The sequence below is a fragment of the Anas platyrhynchos genome, chromosome 6, assembly GCF_047663525.1.
Source record: "Anas platyrhynchos isolate ZD024472 breed Pekin duck chromosome 6, IASCAAS_PekinDuck_T2T, whole genome shotgun sequence".
NCBI classification, from domain to species: Eukaryota; Metazoa; Chordata; class Aves; order Anseriformes; family Anatidae; genus Anas; species Anas platyrhynchos.
In genome coordinates this window covers 17,841,079-17,862,147 of record NC_092592.1, presented here as the reverse complement: position 1 = coordinate 17,862,147, position 21,069 = coordinate 17,841,079, and the positions used below count along the sequence as shown (strand labels likewise).

Below are 21,069 nucleotides of genomic sequence, written 5' to 3'. Positions count from 1 at the left end.
AACAGTTGTCTGCAAAGTATGCTAAGTAGTCAAATGCTCAATAAATCTAGAAAGTAATTAATGGTGTGGAATCATAGTTTACGAACTGTAATGATTGATATTAGATGAAAGTTTGATTCTCTGGTTCACTGCATATAGTACTGCCTTGTAATAAGGTAAGGGATCTCACCAGCTCAGGAACAAGTTTGCAGGTGGAACTGTCTCTAGGTAAGACGCTAGAGCTCTGTCCTTTAGATGTTTGAAGTGCTATCAAAAGCTGGGTTATACCATTAGGAAACAAGTAGTGCTTACTCAGTCTTGAAGCTGGTAGTCAGTGAGAGGTACCTGGTATTACATTGAATCATTGATTCATTTACGTTGCTAGGAACCAAGGGTGATCTCCCTGGAAGAATCTGACATACTGAGTTGAACTTCAGAGAAGTAGGATACCAGCCACACAGAACTTGGTGTATTGGAATAACAACCTCTCAGAAATGAATAATTAAGTACAATGCAATGAAATCAGATATTGAAGTAGTTTGTGCAAGTATGATCTATAGGCATTCTATAGAATTGGCCAGCTGGTTACAGCAAAATTTTGTTCAGGGATTGGATGAGCAAGAATCTTGGTGAAAGGGCAGAAAGCTATAGGTTGATTGGATTTATTTGATTTATAGATGGATCCTGAGACTGCTTAATAGCAGAGTGCTGTGTGTATAACTCCTCATGTATATTATAAATCCTTTGGTGTTCAGTTTCAAATACTTACATCTTGAGACTGTATATTTAGGATGTTTTTAGCTAGAGATCAAGGGTACCCTTAATTTGAATGTGAGGAATCGCTGGTCTGAGAGCCAACAAACTGGCAAAAACAATCAAACCACTAGTAAAAACTTGTCTATGATACTGGCTCAACTTATCTGTCTACTACCAGTCAAGTTAGAAATCAAAAAAGTAGAGTTGTATGTGGAACCTTTGACATTTGCCAACTTGAAGCCTTGCTGTCAGAAAAGGAGTTGCCAGTTGGAATAAACAAAAAGCCTTTTTCAGGGCTGATAAAATGTGTTGGAAGTGGCAGCTAGATTAAAGCCTCCACATCAAAATGAATGCAGAAAAAGCTCTTTTCAGGACTAAAGAGGAGATTCAAGTTGTCAGCAGCCAGTCTGAGTCTGGCAAACAACGTAAAGCACTTAGGGCTAGAGAACTTTAATTAGAGCTCTCTCCAGGCTAAACAAAAGTTCTTAGTCTTCATCCTTTATAACTTTCTGATTGGCTTCTGTTGTACTGACAAATATTGATATTAACTTTGACAAGAGTTCATATGTGTGTGCCATGCAATCAAGCCCTATACTGTTATCTGAGCAAGAAGTTTAGTCTTGGATGCAATGGATAATGTGGGTGATATACATGTATTGCAGCAGTATCTCAGAAACGAGATTGTTCCACTTCTGTGTGTTTTTTGTTTTTTTTTTTTTAATATATATTTTTGGGGGGGGAGGCAGGGGTTCTGTGCTTTACTATAAAAGGTCTGTCAAGTAATGAATTCCTTTATATTTTATCTTTCTCTTAAAGCAAAATCACTGTAATTTTTACTAAAGTTTACTACTACTTATGAAGTTAACTGAACTCGGCAAGGTTTGAAGATAGATCAGGGGTGTTATTATTATCTATTAGTTTCAGTGTCAAAAGAGTTTTTAAAAAGATAATTTGGTTCAAAAGCATGCTCTTGTAACTTGAAAAAATAATTAGAAATGTATATCAACCAATAGTATACTATAAAGTGAGTTATATTATTTATGAAATGCATTAGAATTTGATCAGGAATGTTTTAGAAAGAATATTTTTCTACTTTGATCAATGTCTGATTATTTTGATCTGGAGTGAAATTATTCATTAACTTTTTTCTTAGACTGTAGGCAAATGTCCCCACCCCCCCCCCTTTTTTTTTTTAGTAAAGACTTGGTTATTTTCCATATTTTAATCTCAAGTTTCTGTCATTCAGAGTATATGTCATATATATATATGATTGTGAGGCTAAAATACAATATTCTTCTTTAATATAAGTACTTTCTTCTTTAATATAAGAAGCATATCTTTTCTTTTGAAAATACAGGGATGCGTGAAGTTGTTGTTACCGTTTCCATTAGATACTTGCATGCAGTTGTGGCTTTTGGTAGAAGTAAGATACATCACAATTGACCAATCACTGAAACAAGATAATTCACTATAGCAAATCTATACTGTTGCAATTGGCTACATAGATAAAATGCTATTTAAAGTTCTCCAAATGTTTCATTGAATTCAGGGCTATAAATACCAAAATTATTTGAAGTCACGTTATGTTCTAGAGAAACGAATATATTTGTCACATTTGTCAAAAATGTGTTATAAATGTGCGTGAAGCAAAATGGGTCATCTTTTGGAGGTCTGTGCTAGTGATCTTTGCCAGTGATTTTTGCTGTCTTAGTCCTCTCATGGAAACTGCAAGAAAGCTCTTACCATTTAAAAATACCATTCTTCTAAGAATGTTTCTGCTTAAAAATTCTAGTACATTTTATCTGCATTTTTATTGCTTTGACAAGAAAAGAACCGAAAAAATAATACTGACAACATACAGAAACATGTTTCTTTGATATATTTAAAGCCTTTTAGGCAAGTAGCAACAGTAGACTTAATTATATTTCTGGTGATCTCTGAATATTTATTTGTGGTAGTAATTTAGACCAAGACACATGAAAAAGTCCAATTCTTAGTGGAATTATTTTTAAAGAGATGAAATATGTTTTCCTTAACATGTGGAATGACAATATGTGTGCATTCCTTTGTCCCCACTACACTTAACCTAAACTCTATTTTTTTATACTGTTTGCCTCTTTAAGACAGTACCATTAGAAGTTGCAAGGTATAGTTGTTTCTGTTTTTTCTTTTTAATGTCTGATATCATACTTTCCCATGTTCTTTACTTTTTTTTTTTCTTTTTTTTTTTTCTTTTTCCTCCCTATGGCCTAAACTTCATTTTCTTGCAGCATTTCAGAAAGGAAGTAACAGTATCTCATAGAACTGTCTTCTACTTTCTTCTTGCTGCTCAGATTAGCTTAAAATTATGCCAGAGGAATTTTAAATTCTGATAGATTCTGGAAATCACCATGCTCATGGTTGTTTGATAGCCACTTGTCTTTGGGCCTTATTAAGATGGGTTTTGAAGCTAATTGGAAACTATTGTACTTTTTGACTAGGCCTTTTGTCTTTCTGTTTTCATTGACAAATGAAGTGAAGGCTTTTTCAAGTGAAGGCTTCAAAGTTCATCCGTATTGTCTTGGGGAGCACAGTGCTAGTAAACTGAAGATTTAGAGGGCCTATGAGTTGGAAATATTGAGTAATTCATAGAGGAAGCTCTTCTGTGTCAATGTTGATGAATCCGTCAGGTACTGTTTGCTTGGCTTTGCACTGAATATTTTCAGCCCAAGCTGGGAAGATGTAAGTCATAGAGAACATCATCAACACAACTTCCTTCAGTGGTTAACTTTCATCTCCACCCAAAGTGGAACAATGGGTGTTGGGGTGCTGTGCTTCATTAGAACTGTGTCTCAATTATGGTGGCTCAGCATCTTATCAGAGAAATGCTATGTCAATTCTTGTGGTGGAAAGGCTCAGCTCCAGTCTGTGTAGAATGCTTAATTACATAAAGGATAGTTTCTGAAGCTGTGGGATCCCACATCATGCAGGACTTAACACGTTTATGTCTTCCAGTGGATTTCCAGAGTAAAAAGTAGCTAGCATAGATTACAAAGAACTGATGTTGGGTGATTAATTGCAATAGGGTAATTAATTGCAATTAATTGCATTCTGAAGTGGCTCAAATGTCCAAATAGTTGGACTACGGCACTGCATACTATTTGTTGTAGTCACTCAGCCTTGTGTTGATAGAGAAGAGAGAAAGAGGTCTTATGATAAAATCTGCAAATGAAAGAACCACAAGATTTGATTAGCCAAGGCTGTCTCTAAACTTTCAGTCATTGACCTCTGTTGAGGGTTAACCCTGGCAGGCAGCTAAGCACCACACAGCTGCTCACTCACTCGCCTCCCACCCAGAGTGGGACAGAATAAGTACAAAGAAACTCATGAGTCAAGACAGAAGTAGTTTAATAAGTGAAGAAGTGGAAGAAAGGAAGAAAACAAAACTGGTGATGCAAAGACAATCTCAGCCGGTTTCTGAGTAAAAGACAGCTAACCTACCTAAACCATTTTACTTTCTGTTTTATTGCCAATCGTGGTGTTATATGGCATGGAATAATCCCTTCTGTTAATTTGGGTCATTTGTATGATTGTGTCCCCTCCCAACCTCTTGTGCATACCTAGTCTGTTCACTGGCAGGGTAGAGTGATGCATATCTTCCCAGTTTGAGCTGGAAATATTTAGTACAAAGCTAAGCAAATAGTGCCTAAACAGTTCATCAGCATTGATACAGAGGAGATTCCTCTATGCATTATTACTCAGTATTTCCTACTCAAAGGCCCTTTTAAGTCCTTGGCTTACTAGTATGATGCTCCCAAACACAGGGAATGCCTTGATGCAAGGCAAACACAGTTCAGCAATAGCTAAAACATTAGTGTGTTAACAGCATTGTTTCCGTCACAAATCTGAATCACAGCACCACATGTGCTACTATGAAGAAAATTAACTCCATCCCAGTCAGACCCAATTCAGTCACATACTTCTCCACCTCTGTGCCAAGTTTTGAATTTTAAAATTCTCTGTTCAAAGCCAAGAAGTATAAACAGATTAAGAGACATGTAATTAAATGGAACGAAGATAATAACCAAAGCAAAAAAATCAGTATATCTTATATGCTCTTGCTCATCTAGATCGGTCAGAACCTAACTTGCTTGACAGTTAATGACTGACAAGCAGTGTCTTTGAGGTTAAGCTTCAGTGAAGTATAAAGTAAGTTCCTCAGCTGCTTCCCAGCAGTCTTTGGGTGGTCTGTTGCTGTCCAATGCAGGAGCACCCTCTTATCCTGCTGAAGGGAGGTTTTTTTTTTGTGTTTGTGGCACACTGAACACAGGCAGTGAATATACACCAATTTCTACATGAGGTCTTGGGGAGAAAGCAAAAAAGGGAAAAAGAATGGGAAGGAGCCACAGCAGCCAAATACAGTTTAAAATAAACAACTTCTAAATTAAAAAGAATGTTAAATACAGATCATCTTCTCAATCCATGACAGCAGATTTAATTCCTTCCTCCTTTTACCTGATGGAGATGCGCCTGCAGGGCTCGCATCAATTACCTGTCGACATGTGGAAAATGATTGATGAGCTGCCTCAGGCACTGGAGTATACTTTGTCAACCACTCATAATTTATACATCTTATCTCTGCCAGAACAAAAGACAGGACAGCATGCACACTGGAAGGAAGAAAAAAAAAAAAAAAGAAAGAAAGGCAGAAAAAAAAGGCTGTTTGGGTTCCAGTGTGTAGCATGAGCTGATAACACTGATGGCTATCTATTTGCTCCCTCATCAGACATCTCCTGCCACTTTCTGCTGTTGGTGCTTGGATTTTCCAGGCTATCTGGCCATTCCTTGCTGGAAAGATGCTGACATAGAAAGCATGGAGCAGTCTAGAATTACATTTTAATTACACTACTATCTACAAGAGTCTCTGGAGCACTGATGTTTGCTCTGACCTTTTGTTTTAATCAGCACACTCAAGGCGTGCTGTTAACTACCACTGACAGAGATTGATAATTTATACAGTGAGGTCTTCTTAAAAGCTTTCATTTAGAACCATTACAGAAATCAGATACTTTTACTTTTGCATCCAGATATTATTTTAAAATATACTTAATCGAGGTGATTCTTACAGTAACATAGAAATCAAATTTGAACCTTGACCTCAAATTGGAATTGTACCTAGAATAATATTTTTGAATATTTTTTTTTGGGGGGGGGGAAATATTACTTTTATTTCTTTGAGGCTCCTGAAGCACTTTCAGTCACACTCTTGTTTTTGTTAAGAACCTGCAGACAAACCTTAGTTTAAATATGTCATATTCTAGTTGAACTCTTAAGGAATAGCTATTTATTTAGGGGAAGAAGTGGTCTTGTTTGAATGCCAACCTGAAAGTGTGAACAAGGCTAATTTCCAAAACACCAGGTATTTAGTGTCTTTCAAGGGTCCCAAACTGAAATGTAAAAATCTGTTGTGAGCTCTGAAAATGTTATTTTCTAGTTTAATAAAATAATGAAATGTAATGTGATTGTTACTCCACCCTAAGATACTATACTACTTCTGCATTGTCTCCTGTTTTTGAAACAGGATGATGCTCTGTATCTGTATCATACAGGGATGATGCTCTGTATTTGCTTGGAAAGCTGTACTGAAGTTGTCTACAAAATATATTGTAGCATGGGATTATAAACATCTGTGTTACTCTGAACCTACATGGTAATAGTGAAGGGTTAAACACGCAGTCCTGAGTTGAAAATTTCATGATAGAATGTTTAAGATTATTGGAAATTTTAGTAAATACCATAACTCCAGTGGTATATAAAGTCCAGTGCTGCTACACTGCTAAGCTCTGTTTATGTAACCGATTGTCAGGTGCTCCTTGTCTGCTATCTTACTATTTTTAGAGGTAATTAGAGATAATGCTTTGACACCTCAGGGTTTTTTCAAGATTTCTGAAAAACATTCATTTTATGTATTTGTTTTTCTGCCACTGCATTTTACCATGTCTGTATAGAATGGGGTTATGAGATAACTTAAGACAAGTTCATTATATAAGCTGTTGGTCTGTAGTTCTGTATCTGAAGAATTAGATGGCTTAACAAAGAACACTTCTGGCATAGGACATCATTTTCTCAATCATAGCATGGCTTTACACAGTGCAAATGTGAGCAAAGCTTTCAACCAAGCAGATCTATATTTTTATGTTTTTTACTCTGAGTTGCTCCAACACAGTTCTCATCCTTCTGCCATGTAATACATCTAACAGTGGATCAGATTACCAAGTGGCAAAGAATTAAATTATTTACCAGTCCAAACCTGCAGTCATGCATGGACTTCAATGAAAATTAAGAATGCGTAATGGCTGCTGATTGTTTAGTTTCCACACAACTATTCACATATTTCTTAAAACACTATTTAGTTGTCTCAGTAGAGCTGCTAGAAAAATGTGACCATTTTTATCCTAAGTAAAGAGAAGATGTCTCTTTCCTGATAGCAGCATATGTACGTTTATACTTCCTTGTTACCAAAATAGACCCAAAATATGGAATTTGTAAATGTAGGAACAAACAAAGAAGAGGTTTTACTCCAAGATAGATACTGGGACCTCACATAAGAGTGACAGCCAAGTGTGTCTACCTCGAATATATGATATAGTAGAACTGAAGAAAGCAAATGAAAAAATTTTGGTCAGGCATGGCATTTTGATGATTACAAGTAGCATTATAAGGTTGCTGCAACCCTATTAGTAAAAATAAGTTAGAAATTGCTTACTCTACTTATAAATCCATGAGACTAGTAAGTGGTGAGTCAGCAACTTACTTTTGTCCAAGTTCTGAGTGGATGTAAGCTTGCTTTTCTTGTGTTTCAAGTTGAGAAAAAGCTAATAAATGTAGTCACTGCTGAGCCTCAGTTGGTGAATCCAACTGCTCATCAGGATTTATTAGCTTCAGTATAGCACTGGACTAATGCAGATACGCAGCATTTGACTGGTTTGGTGTGGACAGTGTAAGCTCTTTTCTGTCTGTGATGCAGTGTGTAAGCACGTTAATGTCTTGTTTAAAAGGGAAACTGATGAAGATCATAGAACTAATATGCATTAATCAGTATGAACAAAGAATTTCACACAATAGTGCTTTGAGACAAGGTTATATATTACAAAGGCAGTTTAAAAGAGTCATAAATTTCCAGTCAGTGGGGGCAAAAGAATTTTGATGTGGGAGAAACAATTTTGTTTCTTTCTTTGCTATCAGACTGCTATGTGACATTGAAGAAGGTACTTCTATCTGTGTTTTATGCTCTTTCTCTCTTTTTTTTTTTTTTTTTTTTTTTTTTCTGTCTTGTCAAGTCAGACTGTATGCTGTTCAAGCCAGGGTCTGCGTGCTATTCTGTGATTGTGTAGAGTGCAGCACTGGTGGTGCCTGACCCTGGGTAAAGCATGTAGGTGGTGCTGTAACGTGAGCAAATAACCATAATGGTGTCTTTGGGTAATGGAAAATGAATTGTTCCTGTTAAGTATGACAGATCAGCAGCAATCATTTTAAGAAAGAAAAAGGTCAGACAGCCTTGTGAAAATCTTTCCTAATTACTAAGGGTATAGCTACTAAACTTGTGGCTCTCTATATTAGAGAGTCTTTCGATGTTGTAGAACTCGAGGCTAGGAATGACAAGATCGAGTCCCTTTGGGTTAGGATCGGCAGGGACAACAAGGCTAGTGTCCTGGTCGGGGTCTGCTATAGACCGCCGAACCAGGATGAGGAGACGGATGAGGAGTTCTACAGGCAGCTGACAGAAGTTGCGAATTCGTCGGCGCTTGTACTCGTGGGGGACTTCAACTTCCCTGACATATCCTGGAAGCACAACACAGCCCAGAGGAAGCAGTCTAGGAGGTTTCTGGAGAGCGTGGAAGATAGCTTCCTGACGCAGCTGATCAGTGAACCTACCAGGGGTGGTGCCCTGCTAGACCTTCTCTTCACAAACAGAGAAGGACTGGTGGAGGATGTGATTGTCGGGAGCTGTCTTGGGCAGAGTGACCACGAAATGGTGGAGTTCACTATTCTTGGCGGGGCCAGGAAGGGAACCAGTAAAACCACTGTATTGGACTTTCGGAGAGCTGACTTTGGGCTGCTCAGGACACTAGTTGGTGGAGTCCCATGGGAGGCGGTTCTGAAGGGCAGAGGGGTCCAGAAAGGCTGGGCGCTCTTTAAGAGGCAAATCCTAATGGCGCAGGAGCGGTCTGTCCCCATGCACCCAAAGATGAGCCAGCGGGGAAGAAGACCAGCCTGGCTCAACAGAGAATTGTGGCTTGAGCTTAGGAGAAAAAAGAGGGTTTATAATCTTTGGAAAAGTGGGCAGGCCACTAAGGAGGACTATAAGGATGTAGCGAGGCTGTGCAGGGACAAGATTAGGAAGGCCAAAGCTCATCTGGAGCTCAATCTGGCTACTGCTGTTAAAGATAACAAAAAACGCTTTTATAAATACATCAACACAAAAAGGAGGACTAGGGAGAATCTCCATCCTTTACTGGATGCAGGGGGAAACTTAGTTACAAGAGATGAGGAAAAGGCGGAGGTGCTTAATGCCTTCTTTGCCTCAGTCTTTAGCGGCAAAACCGGTTGCTCTCTGGATACCCAGTACCCAGAACTGGTGGAAGGGGACGGGGAGCAGGATGTGGCCCTCACCATCCACGAAGAACTGGTTGGTGACCTGCTACGGCACTTGGATGTGCACAAATCGATGGGGCCGGATGGGATCCACCCAAGGGTACTGAGAGAACTGGCAGAGGAGCTGGCCAAGCCCCTATCCATCATTTATCAGCAGTCCTGGCTATCGGGGGAGGTCCCAGCTGACTGGCGACTAGCAAATGTGACGCCCATCTACAAGAAGGGCCGGAGGGCAGACCCGGGGAACTACAGGCTGGTCAGTTTGACCTCAGTACCAGGGAAGCTCATGGAGCAGATCCTCTTGGGAGTCATCATGCGGCACTTGAAGGGCAAGCAGGTGATCAGGCCCAGCCAGCATGGGTTTATGGAAGGCAGGTCCTGCTTGACGAACCTGATCTCCTTCTACGACAAAGTGACGCGCTGGGTGGATGAGGGAAAGGCTGTGGATGTGGTCTACCTTGACTTCAGCAAGGCTTTTGACACCGTCTCCCACAGCATTCTCCTCAAGAAACTGGCTGCTCTTGGCTTGGATTGGCGCACGCTTCGTTGGGTTAGAAACTGGCTGGATAGCCGGGCCCAAAGAGTTGTGGTGAATGGAGCCAAGTCCAGTTGGAGGCCAGTCACTAGTGGCGTCCCCCAGGGCTCGGTGCTGGGGCCGGTCCTCTTTAACATCTTCATCAATGATCTGGATGATGGCATTGAGTGCACCCTCAGTAAGTTTGCAGATGACACCAAGCTAGGTGCGTGTGTCGATCTGCTCGAGGGTAGGAAGGCTCTGCAGGAGGATCTGGATAGGCTGCACCGATGGGCTGAGGTCAACTGTATGAAGTTCAACAAGGCCAAGTGCCGGGTCCTGCACCTGGGGCGCAATAACCCCAAGCAGAACTACAGGCTGGGAGAGGAATGGTTGGAGAGCTGCCAGGCAGAGAAGGACCTGGGAGTGATGGTGGACAGTCGGCTGAATATGAGCCAGCAGTGTGCTCAGGTGGCCAAGAAGGCCAACGGCATCCTGGCTTGTATCAGAAACACTGTGACCAGCAGGGCTAGGGAGGTGATCGTCCCCCTGTACTCGGCTCTGGTGAGGCCGCACCTCGAGTACTGTGTTCAGTTTTGGGCCCCTCGCTACAAGAAGGACATGGAGGTGCTTGAGCGGGTCCAAAGAAGGGCGACGAAGCTGGTGAGGGGCCTGGAGAGCAAGTCCTATGAGGAGCGGCTGAAGGAGCTGGGCTTGTTCAGCCTAGAGAAGAGGAGGCTCAGGGGTGACCTTATTGCTCTGTATGAGTACATTAAAGGAGGCTGTAGAGAGGTGGGGGTTGGCCTGTTCTCCCATGTGCCTGGTGACAGGACGAGGGGGAATGGGCTAAAGTTACGCCAGGGGAGTTTTAGGTTAGATGTTAGGAAGAATTTCTTTACTGAAAGGGTTGTGAGGCACTGGAACGGGCTGCCCAGGGAGGTGGTGGAGTCACCATCCCTGGAAGTCTTCAAAAGACGTTTAGATGTAGAGCTTAGGGATATGGTTTAGTGGGGACTGTTAGTGTTAGGTTAGAGGTTGGACTCGATGATCTTGAGGTCTCTTCCAACCTAGAAATTCTGTGATTCTGTAAACTATGAAAATAGCACATTTGTTTAATTTCTATATTCTTTCAGACTGCTTTGAAGCAGTCCTTTGTATTGGAGTAGTCTAACTTATCAGGAAACTAATATTCCTTGCCAGGTAATGCCACCCTTGTGAGTTTTTATAAAAATGCATGTTCTCATTATTCAGCTTCCATGAGTGGTGTTTTAGAGATGTGTGGTACACCTTCCCAGTTACCTGTCCACTCCTGCCCTTTCTCCCAGCTTTCCAAGCCTGCATCGCAACATCCCATTCTATGTGGTAAACCAGTCCTTGTGTATGTCTGAAATGGACTTTAACAAAAAGAAAAAAAAAAGTCCTTACTTTGTTTTAAAGAATTTTATTTCTTCCTAGTGCTGAGCTGCTTTTTTGTTGTTGTTTTTTTTTTGTTTGTTTGTTTTGTTTGACACGCTGCTGCTAGATAGAACAGTTTTCCATAAGGAATTGAAATCATACATCAAATGTATTGTTTTATATGTAAGCCACTTGAGAACAATGAAAGCAGTTGCTGGAACCCAAATACCATTACAAATAGATTTATTACAGTATGTTTTCTCCCACCTTTTTCTAGAAGTTATTACTTTAATCTTAAGAATTTATGTAAGTAGGCTTGTAGCTTTTATATGCTTTATGCATTCACTTTTGAGACTTTTTAGCTATTTAGTGGCATGGTGTTTAAAACAAGTGTTATCAAGGAAATAATTTCAGCTTTACATCATCTTTTTTTTATATATATATTTCTCTCTGAATGCTACATATAAAATAGCCAGATGGTAATATAGAAGAGTTATAGTAAATGTCATGGAAACTTATCTTCACAATGCCCTTTAGCTTGGTGTGTTCATCTCAACATACAAACATCCAGAAGAGATAAAGATGCAATATCCCTTTGTCACAAAATTATGTAAGATTTCAATGTCTTTAAACTTTAAATGTATCTAAGAAAAAACTTACTAGAAATACATGCAATTAAAGTAATTCCAGCATCTGTAAGAGTAGAAATGCTTTTAAACTGCTCTCTCCTCCTCAGCAAGAACAAAACAGTTTTGAAGTGAAAATAATTCCCAAACCCTAATTATGACAAACTAGATCAGATGTTCCTAAGAGAATACATCTTTATTTTTCTGTCATTTTAATATTGTGCCTAAATTGGATCTCAAAGGGGGAGAAAGTTATTTACATGTTGTTCACCCAGAACTTAATACATTCAATAAGCATCAATATGGAACAACATATTTCATTTACAGCAATATCTAAAATGTTTTAGTCATCGTACTGGATGAACTAGAGTCTTGATATTTTTTTTTTTTTTTTATTTTTGGTCTCCTGATTTGAAAGGATACAAGATTGCCAATTACTCAGAAAGGAGATATATTTGAAGTTTACTATGGTGATAGACAGAAAAACTGCTGATTAGATTGCTGCTGTAAAACGTTTTGTGTTTCCCCAGCATTTCTGTTTTCCAGTCCCTGTAGCCCTGTGTAGTAAAATGGTGTCAAGTGGAATTGTTACTGCTCTTAATGTACTTTAGTGAACTATTGAATGAAATGTAGTACCGATAAAGTTGATGATACAATAGAAATGCATCAGTCTTGTTGAGTATTCAACTGATGTCCAAAAATACTGGAGGCGTAGTGTAAATGGTAGGTTGTGAAGCTATACTCATCATGGTTAACGGACACAAGATTATTAAGCCCTTCTAAGTTGCTGCCCAGAGGAGGTGGCTATGTTCTTTCAAATGCTGTAGCTTTCTAGAGATTGACATGAAGAAATTAGAGAAGTAAATATCTCAGTGAAAAAATAACAGTAATGATCAAATGAAGACAAAAACCATGAAAACAAATTAAGGAGGCTAAAAGAGCCAAAATTGTAGCTGTGTTGAACCAGACTGGTAATCAAAGTGTTGTGATTGAGCAGTGAGCAATTTCCTGCTGTCTAGAACAGTCCTTACCTTCTCTGTGAGAGTGGCACAGAATTAATTGTTATATTTCAGAAATGCATTTCTTCAGAAAAAGAAAAAGGCTATTTCACTTTATGGATCTTCTTGTCATGTAGCATCATTTAACTTTGCTGAAGTGATGTCAGCAGTATCTCACTTTTGCTGTTAAATAACCATCTGCCTTGAAGTCTGTGGTATGTATTTTAGTTAAAATTTGGAAGAAAGCAAGGTAGCAAGGTACAGGTTTGATTTTAGTCTTGCCCCTACCTAACAGCCATTGGAATAAAAGAAAAAGAAAAAAAAAAAAGAAAAAAAAAAGCAGCAAACAAAACAAAATAAAACACAACCTAAAAAATCTTTGATACTTGCTTTTGTTGAATTTCTTAGATCGAGCGTGGCAATAAATGGCATCAGATGCCAGAAAATAAGAGGACTTTGTGCTTGTTTGGTGACGACTGCTTTGAACTTATTTGTTTCATAAAGAAATCAAAATGATACCTAACCATACCAACGTGATTCTTCTACCTTGTACTTCAAAGTAAATACATAGATCTATGATTTGACAAAACCTCTATTTTAGTTCATGAAGAAGCTCCTGAGTGCTATGTGCTACTGAATCAGTTTTGTTAAGAGCTCTTTATTAATTAATAAGTGAATTGTTATTGAAGGGAGAACAGCTATCCTGTATATGCATCAGCAAACTTTTGTGATAACAAATCCTTTCTTTCACCATGTTCCATCAGTTTTGTCCCTAAACCTTTATGTTTAAACACTAAGGTTTCCATGGCCCTTCTAGCTTCCATGTCTTTATGTCCTTCTTCCATGTCCTTAATACTAAAGATAAGAAGTAAATTCTTTGTATCTAAGGAAACACGTAGGTAATGTCAGTTTCTTTACTATGCTCTTTGGAAGGAAGAGAAGGTAAAACTACCTTTATTCTTTCTCTTATCTTGACCCAGTGTCTTTACTGGTTTGTAAAGCTAAGGTGAGTAGAAAACAGATGTGTAATACTTCTTCCACTCTGCTTGTTTTGTGCCTGTTCTTTCTCAAGGGCATCCAAATGCAGAATGCAGACATCATGAAATCATAATTGGCTTTGTCCTGAAAGGCAGTATTGATGATTTCAGACCTTTGCTATGGGTGTGAGTCAATGGATTCCTGTTTAGTTCATCCTGATTTAGGTTTTTAAGCATTAACTGAAAATGAGTTCTCATGTGTATCTTCAGTCTCAGAAACTGTGGTTGTATGATAAATACTATATCCAATCTTACACATACTTTGCTGATTGATTGTGGCTTGATGTCTGTGAAAATGTTTTTTTTTTTTTTTTTTTTTTTTTTTTTCCCATATGAAATAACTGTATGCTCAGGAAACACCGTGTTGTCTAGGCTGAGCTTATTCTATTGAGAAAGGGAGGAATAATCTTCCCTTTTGCCTTTTAATCCTGACATGGAATGAAAGCAAATGGTGGACACCGCTATTCAGAACCTGAGCTCTCATTTACTTTCCAATATGTGACAGAATTTGAAATGCACTTCCCAGATCCAGGCCAATAACCTCAATTAGTGCCTTGTGGCCATAGAATATTCCTAAAAAACTGAAGTTGCCAGATTAAAACATATTTCTGGAAGTGGCCAGCAGCTAAATAAATAAATAAATAAAATCACAGGAGCAAAATGCACCAATTCCCAATCAAACTTGATGTTCTGCTTGACTGCATTGTAACTAATAAAGAGATTAAAAAAATATATGTGTAATGTTATATATAAAAAGAATCCTACTTCACCATGTAGCTTTAGAGGCAAATAAATTATCATTTTTGTGTGCCTACCAGTGGCAGTTTAAAAAATAAAAAGGGAAGTCTGAATGAGTAACATAAGAAAAACGAGCATGTAAACATATACATGTATACATATACATGTAAACATATACATGTATTTTTTTTTTGAAAGTATGAAAACTATTATGCTTAGACTGCTGTTTTCTGTTAGGTGACCGAAGAAAATTTGGGTTGAACATAGTTGCGCTTATTTAGTGCAATCATCTTCATGGAAGTTTCATGGAAGCTCTGTATTTCTATTGGTATAGTATTTTTTATTGAATTCTCATTTTCAGTTTTTCTAGTTTCTACTTTAGGAAGCTGCAGAACCCATTGTCCTGAATCCATTGTCTCTTTATTGTGATGCATGCAAGAAGTGCAGTTTTAACCTTCCAATTTGAAGTGTAAAAAAAAAATTGGATTGCACATTCGAAGTGGAATGAAAATGATCCATAGAAAAGTAGATCATTTTATAGCTACTGTTCTATTTTATGGAATGATAAATAATGATGTAAAATATGTTTTCCTTTGCATATTTAAATTTCTCAGTGTACATAAATGAATTTAAAATAAATTCAAAAATGAGTGCTCAGCCTTGCTGAAGGACTTGGAGAAGTACTTTATTCTTACTGTCTGTTTTAATAAATAAGCTGCTATGAATACAGCTTCTTGTTTAGATCTTAAATTTTAACTGGACTTTGACAGATTTAAATTTAATCAGGGCACTGGAAGAGCCTATACTGTCACTGTTTGTCTGCTGAGTTTCAAGTGACTGATTTCTCATTCCCCACCCTCCCCCTCATCCCCAAGGAGTTTTCTATACCTTCATTTCAAAAGGCAGGTAAGAAACACAGACTGACTAATTCTTTAAGTGTATAAACTTGTACTTGGTCTGTCTGCAATGGAGTCAGTTTACTTCCTAGTAGCCCATATTGTGCTGTACTTTGAATTTGTGACCGAAACAGTGTTGATAGCATACTGATGTTTTGTCTGCTGCTGAACAGTGCTTGCACAGTGTCAAGGCTTCCTGGTTTTGCAACCAAGCAGGCTGGGGGTGCACAAGGAGTTGGAGGGGACATACCGGGCATTAAAATTTATTATTAAGTTAACATCAGTTAATCTTATCAAATCAAAATTGTGGAGAAATATTACCTCTCCACCAATAAAATAATGTTAAAACAATAAATTCTTCTTGCACTTGGACCTTTCCATAAGTGTGTGTTAGTTCAAATTAAGTCTTTTCTAAAGAAATGTTGTTTTGCATATGGTGCATCAGACTGAAGGGAAGTTCATTTTTTGTTCTGGTTAAAGGAAGTCACATTGAATTATTTTATTTTATTTCATTGCCTCAGTCTCTCCAGCCTCTCATCTCCTAGTCAGTATCAATAGCCAGGGTTGCCCCATCCCAGGTGCAGAGTCCAGCACGTGCTGTAGTTAAACTTCATATAGTTTGTGAATGCCCAGTCCTCTAATTTGGTAAGGTCTGTCTGCAAGGCCTCTCTACCCTTGAGGGAGTCAACAGCTACTCCCAATTTAGTGTCATTTTCAACTACATTCTAATATAACATATAAATATTTTAAGTAACTGGGATTGATGCTTGTGATCATTCTTTGATAGAAGTATTATCTAGATGTTTCAAATTGAAATTATTTGGTTTGCACATGCTTGTAAACGTATATAAAAGAGTAAATTAGCAGCAGCATCTTTAGGGCATTTTTCTTAGAGAGAACTCCATTGACTGGATACAGTGATGCTTCTCACAAGGTCTTTCACTCTCGTGTCTTGTGCTGTTTGTGAATTTCACATTTGAGTTATAAAGAAATCATAGATGAATAAATGTACATAGCAAAGTTTTTGGTTGTTCAAGAGATGTGCATTCTTGACAGTGCAGTTGTAGCATAAATGTCTTGGTTTTCACTAAATTTTATTTGCTCTTAAAGTGTGTCACACTTGGTTATCATTTTTAAAGCTGCTTCTGTGAGAGAATGATACTGTTTGAGAGTGATGTCACAGCATGAAAAATCCAGAGCAGGTTTTCCAGTCATTATTCACTTCAGTACAACACTGGCAGAGATATGGACCAGATGATCTAATATGTCTTCTCTGTCTCTAACTTCTGTGATTCTGTGAGTGATAGTGGAGTACAGATGATCAACAGAGAGTTTATTGGCAGTTGCAGAAAGACAAGGCACTAAAAATGCCTCCGCATCTTAGATGTGAATATACGATTGCATGTGGCAGTTACCTGTAGAGATCACACTTGAATATTGGGAGATTACTCATTTCCCTCTATTCACTCCCCACCCCCAGGAAAATCCTTCTTTCACTGTTGAAGCTGATACGTCTTAGTTACGCATCTGATCAGTTTTCATTGCATCCCTAAAGTAAAAAGTGTGTGGCATGTGTGAGAACTGATACAGAACACTTCTGTAAGTTGTCTCTCACCTCTTAGGACATCTGGAGAACAACAGTGCTTACTGTTTTTTTTTCTTTTCTTTTCTTTTTTTTTTTTTCTTTTTTTTCTTTTTCCTACATTTCAAATTTTATATCAAAGCTTTGGAAAGAAATTGCAATGGTCAAGAGTAGAAACTATTTTTAAAAGGTATTCTACATTATAATGAGATCTGCCCAGCTTTGATATTCAATCTGAACTGGGCTGAGAATTCAAAGATTGGAAGTTGCAGTCAAATTATAAGGTCTTTCTGGATTATATAGGACATTCTGTGTGTTGAGATATCTACCAACAGAGCTTCGGCTCAGAGTATATACAACCCATCTGGAGCTTTTAAAGGAATCAAGAGCAGATTCTTATTGAAATTGAATTGGAGATTTGACTTGGAAGTGGAATTATTTCTAAATATATGTGTGTATGTATATTCTACATAGTTTTCTGAAATGTGAATGCAATATATATATATATATATATATTTGATATGGGGAATAAAATAATAAAACATTATCAAAACTTGGGAAAATCTGGGTACATAAGAGAGAGTTCTCTTAATATGCTTTAAATGCTTTCAGAAAACTCAGAAAATTCTTGCAATATATAAGCCAGTCCAGATAGCATATGATCTGGACAGACAGACCCAGAGTTAGTTGTTAGCTGATTTTTTTGTTTGTTTGTTTAACCCAATAAACAAACATCTGAACATTCCTTAAAAAAGAAAAAAAAAAAAAAAAAGAGGAGGAAAGAGGACCGACATATATTTCTCTGCTTACTTCACAGACTAAATCTTTCTCTGTAGCCCTTTATTAGTACTAAGAAAGCACTATCTTGAGTATAAGAAATAGGTAGAAAAATATAGAAAAATGCAAACTGTATTGTGATAGTTCTCGTTTTACTAAATCTACCTTCTCTAATGGTTGAGAATAAAAATGAATGTTTTAGAACGGAAGATTTAGATTTTTTTTTGTCTACATTTGACCAGATAACTGTGTATTGCCTTGTATGTTGAACATATGACTGATGCTGACACTTCACAGAAAAGGATTACAGTTCTCTATGAGTGTAGTTTGAGGAAAATTTCACAGACATGTAGGAAATATTATGCATTTAAAAGAAAAAAAATAAATATTCAAGGGATGGCAAATATTCGATGGAAGCCTGAAACAGTTTGTTCTTTGAGAGGAAGGTGAGTGGATAAAAGGAAGGAAAAGTACAAAATGTGGAATGCTTTGTGTGTGATCTCGCCTCATGTTTTGACCATGTTCTTGTTTTCTCTTCTCCATAACCCACGTCTATACTGATGTTCATTTTTCAGACCATCAAGTTGTTTATTAGAGGGATCTTCCTTTGATAAAGGTTTCAGCTTTCGGTATGTTGCATTAAACAATTATGGCAGAAAAAGAAAACTTAAATAATATAAAATGGCTTTCTGCTCCAGTGTATCTTCATTAATATTGCAGTCAGAAAATCAACAGTGAAAAATACAAAATATAAGGTGGTATGCGATAGGAGGATGGAACTATATAGTGAAGAAAAGAGTGGACAGGAAGCCTAAATAATGATTAAGGATGATTCGGGAGGATTAGAGTATCAAATACCTCTACTAAAAATGTAAAATCCAGGGGAAAAAAATCTAAGTAGATTAATTGTACTTTTTTTTTTTTTTTTAATAAGTTATCTGACAATGTGGAAAAAGTTTTGTTTGTTTGTTTGTTTGTTTTAACATTGCAGGGATATCCAATATTGAGTCCGTAGCAACAAGAGGAAGTTTTTATTCTCATTTTTAGTAACAATAAAATATTTACGTGCTGTGCTGTCTTGTTTGAAGATGTGGCTACTTATGGCATTACTTACGCCATTTGCATTTTTGGCATTACAAGCTGTAGAAAAAGTTGTTCATGTGTTGTGTGTGTTTTGTTTGTTTGTTTTTTCAACGTTTTTCTGCTGTGTATCCAGTTTTATTAGGGTTTCGATATTTGTCTAGTGCACTGGGCCACTGATTTGCTCAAAGGGAAACAGACTATTTGTGAGAGTTGCTAATCTTATTTTAAAAATATTAATAATAATAATTAAAGCCCTACCTTAAAAAAATGCAAGAGAACTCATGTTAACGAAGGTATTTCATTTGCCAGTGTTAAACTAAGAGTTTTTAAGTTGCTTTAACAATAAGGCTGCTGTACTATATTGTATTTATCAACTTCATTGCTGTTTTTTTCATTCAGAGGTCAGAGGTATATAGTGTGTGTATAGGGTATCAGGTATCTGGAGTAATCTGCAGAAAGTAGCTGGGAATGTTTGTTAGCTCATTTAAAGGGAAAAAGGCGAGTATAACTTGCTTTAAATTTAAAAGCCGTCACATTTTTTTTTAATCTGAAAGGCGTCTGTCTGAACTGTAGCCATTTGAAGACAAGGATAAGGCCTGTCAAGCTCCTTCTCCTGGGCCGTTTGTGTTAGTGCTTCATCTGCTTTGTCTGACATCTCTAAACAACTCTTTAAAAATGTCGATTTTGGCATGCTCTACAAAGGAGAACTGAAGGGTGTTGTTTAAGTTATTTGGGCCTTCTCTGTTTTTCTTTCTGTGGCACAAAAATGTGCATTTTTCCTCCGCCTTTCCCCCCAACAAATGTGTGTTTTAGCCTCAAATGACCCTGGCATCTTAACATGTCAGAGTGTTAATAAAGCGCTGAGGCTGTCATAATGTGGGGTTAAATAAAGTCTTCATGAGCTGTCTATTAAGCTGATTTTTTGTTTGTCACTTTCTGTAGTTTCTTTATGGATGCAGCTTGTCTTGATTTGTGGGCAGCCAAGCAAACGGGCTTTGTCTTTGTTCACTGCTCTGTTTAATTCTCCCCTTCATTCATTAATCATTCCTTTGACTATTTATACCAATGGCAAGTATAGCTAACACACTTAACGTTTTCCTTTGTCTCAGTGGCACTCTTTGTGCAGGCCAGAGGAGGGCTAATTATTAACTGTAAAGTGACATTAAAAACCCATAGATAAGCATACAAATGCTGCATCCAGTGAAATGCTTTTTTTTTTTTTTTTTAACCTTCAAGTGCTTGTGGCCAAATTAATTTTTCTTACTCTGTATAGTTGGGAGTTCACAGTAGCAGTGCTAATGTCTAGATAATTAATGAAGAAGCTCTGTTAAACCCAGTGAGTCTGCCAGTGTCAGGTTTTTTAGTTTCATCTCTGGACAGCTTAGCTGGATAGTTTGTACCTTATCAGGCAAAAGCAGGGATTTAAATTGCTGCTATTAGTTGGAAGCAGTTCCTTTTCTCTTTAAAGGTCCCACTTCTGTGTTTATTAGTATTCTGTATACATAAGGCTTTGGAATATGCTTTTTGTTTTGTTTTCTTATGATGTGAAAGTTTTTAGCATTTTATTTCCTGCTCCATTCTGTCTGAAGTTGTCCTGAAATTAGAACGTGTTTTTTTTTTTTTTTTTTAGCAGTGTCATTGATAATGTCTTTTTTGCTTATGCAGAAGTCCCATTTTATGACCTGCTTCTTTCTTACTCGTGATTTCATGGTATCAGCATGACAATTATTCTGGAAAGATTTCTGTGAAAAAGTATTACATAGAAAAAGTGTATGTTCTCACTGAGGGAAATAATGCTATTATATCACAAGGTCTTTGGAACTGTAACCACCTTCATTTGTATTTTATTCGTACTGTACTGTCTGCCTAATTCTGCCACTTGTTAATAATACATTGGTTTGAAGCAAGATTTTGTTTTTCTGTGCCTTTAAAGAAAAGTGCTGTGTGATACGAGTTCAAGTTAAAATACCACAATCAGCTCTTTTTATCTTTTAAGTGACTCTTCTGGTGACTGTGGAGTTGCAACTGGAGCCCTACGTACTTTTTCAGTGACT

The 21,069-nt window shown here is 37.6% G+C and overlaps 1 protein-coding gene across 6 annotated transcripts in view; it reads left to right on the top strand.

Moving 5' to 3' along the window:
* LRMDA (leucine rich melanocyte differentiation associated) overlaps window positions 1-21,069 on the top strand; it is a 710,120-nt gene that overhangs the window by 470,371 nt on the left and 218,680 nt on the right. The gene's annotated exons all lie outside the window — the stretch shown is intronic.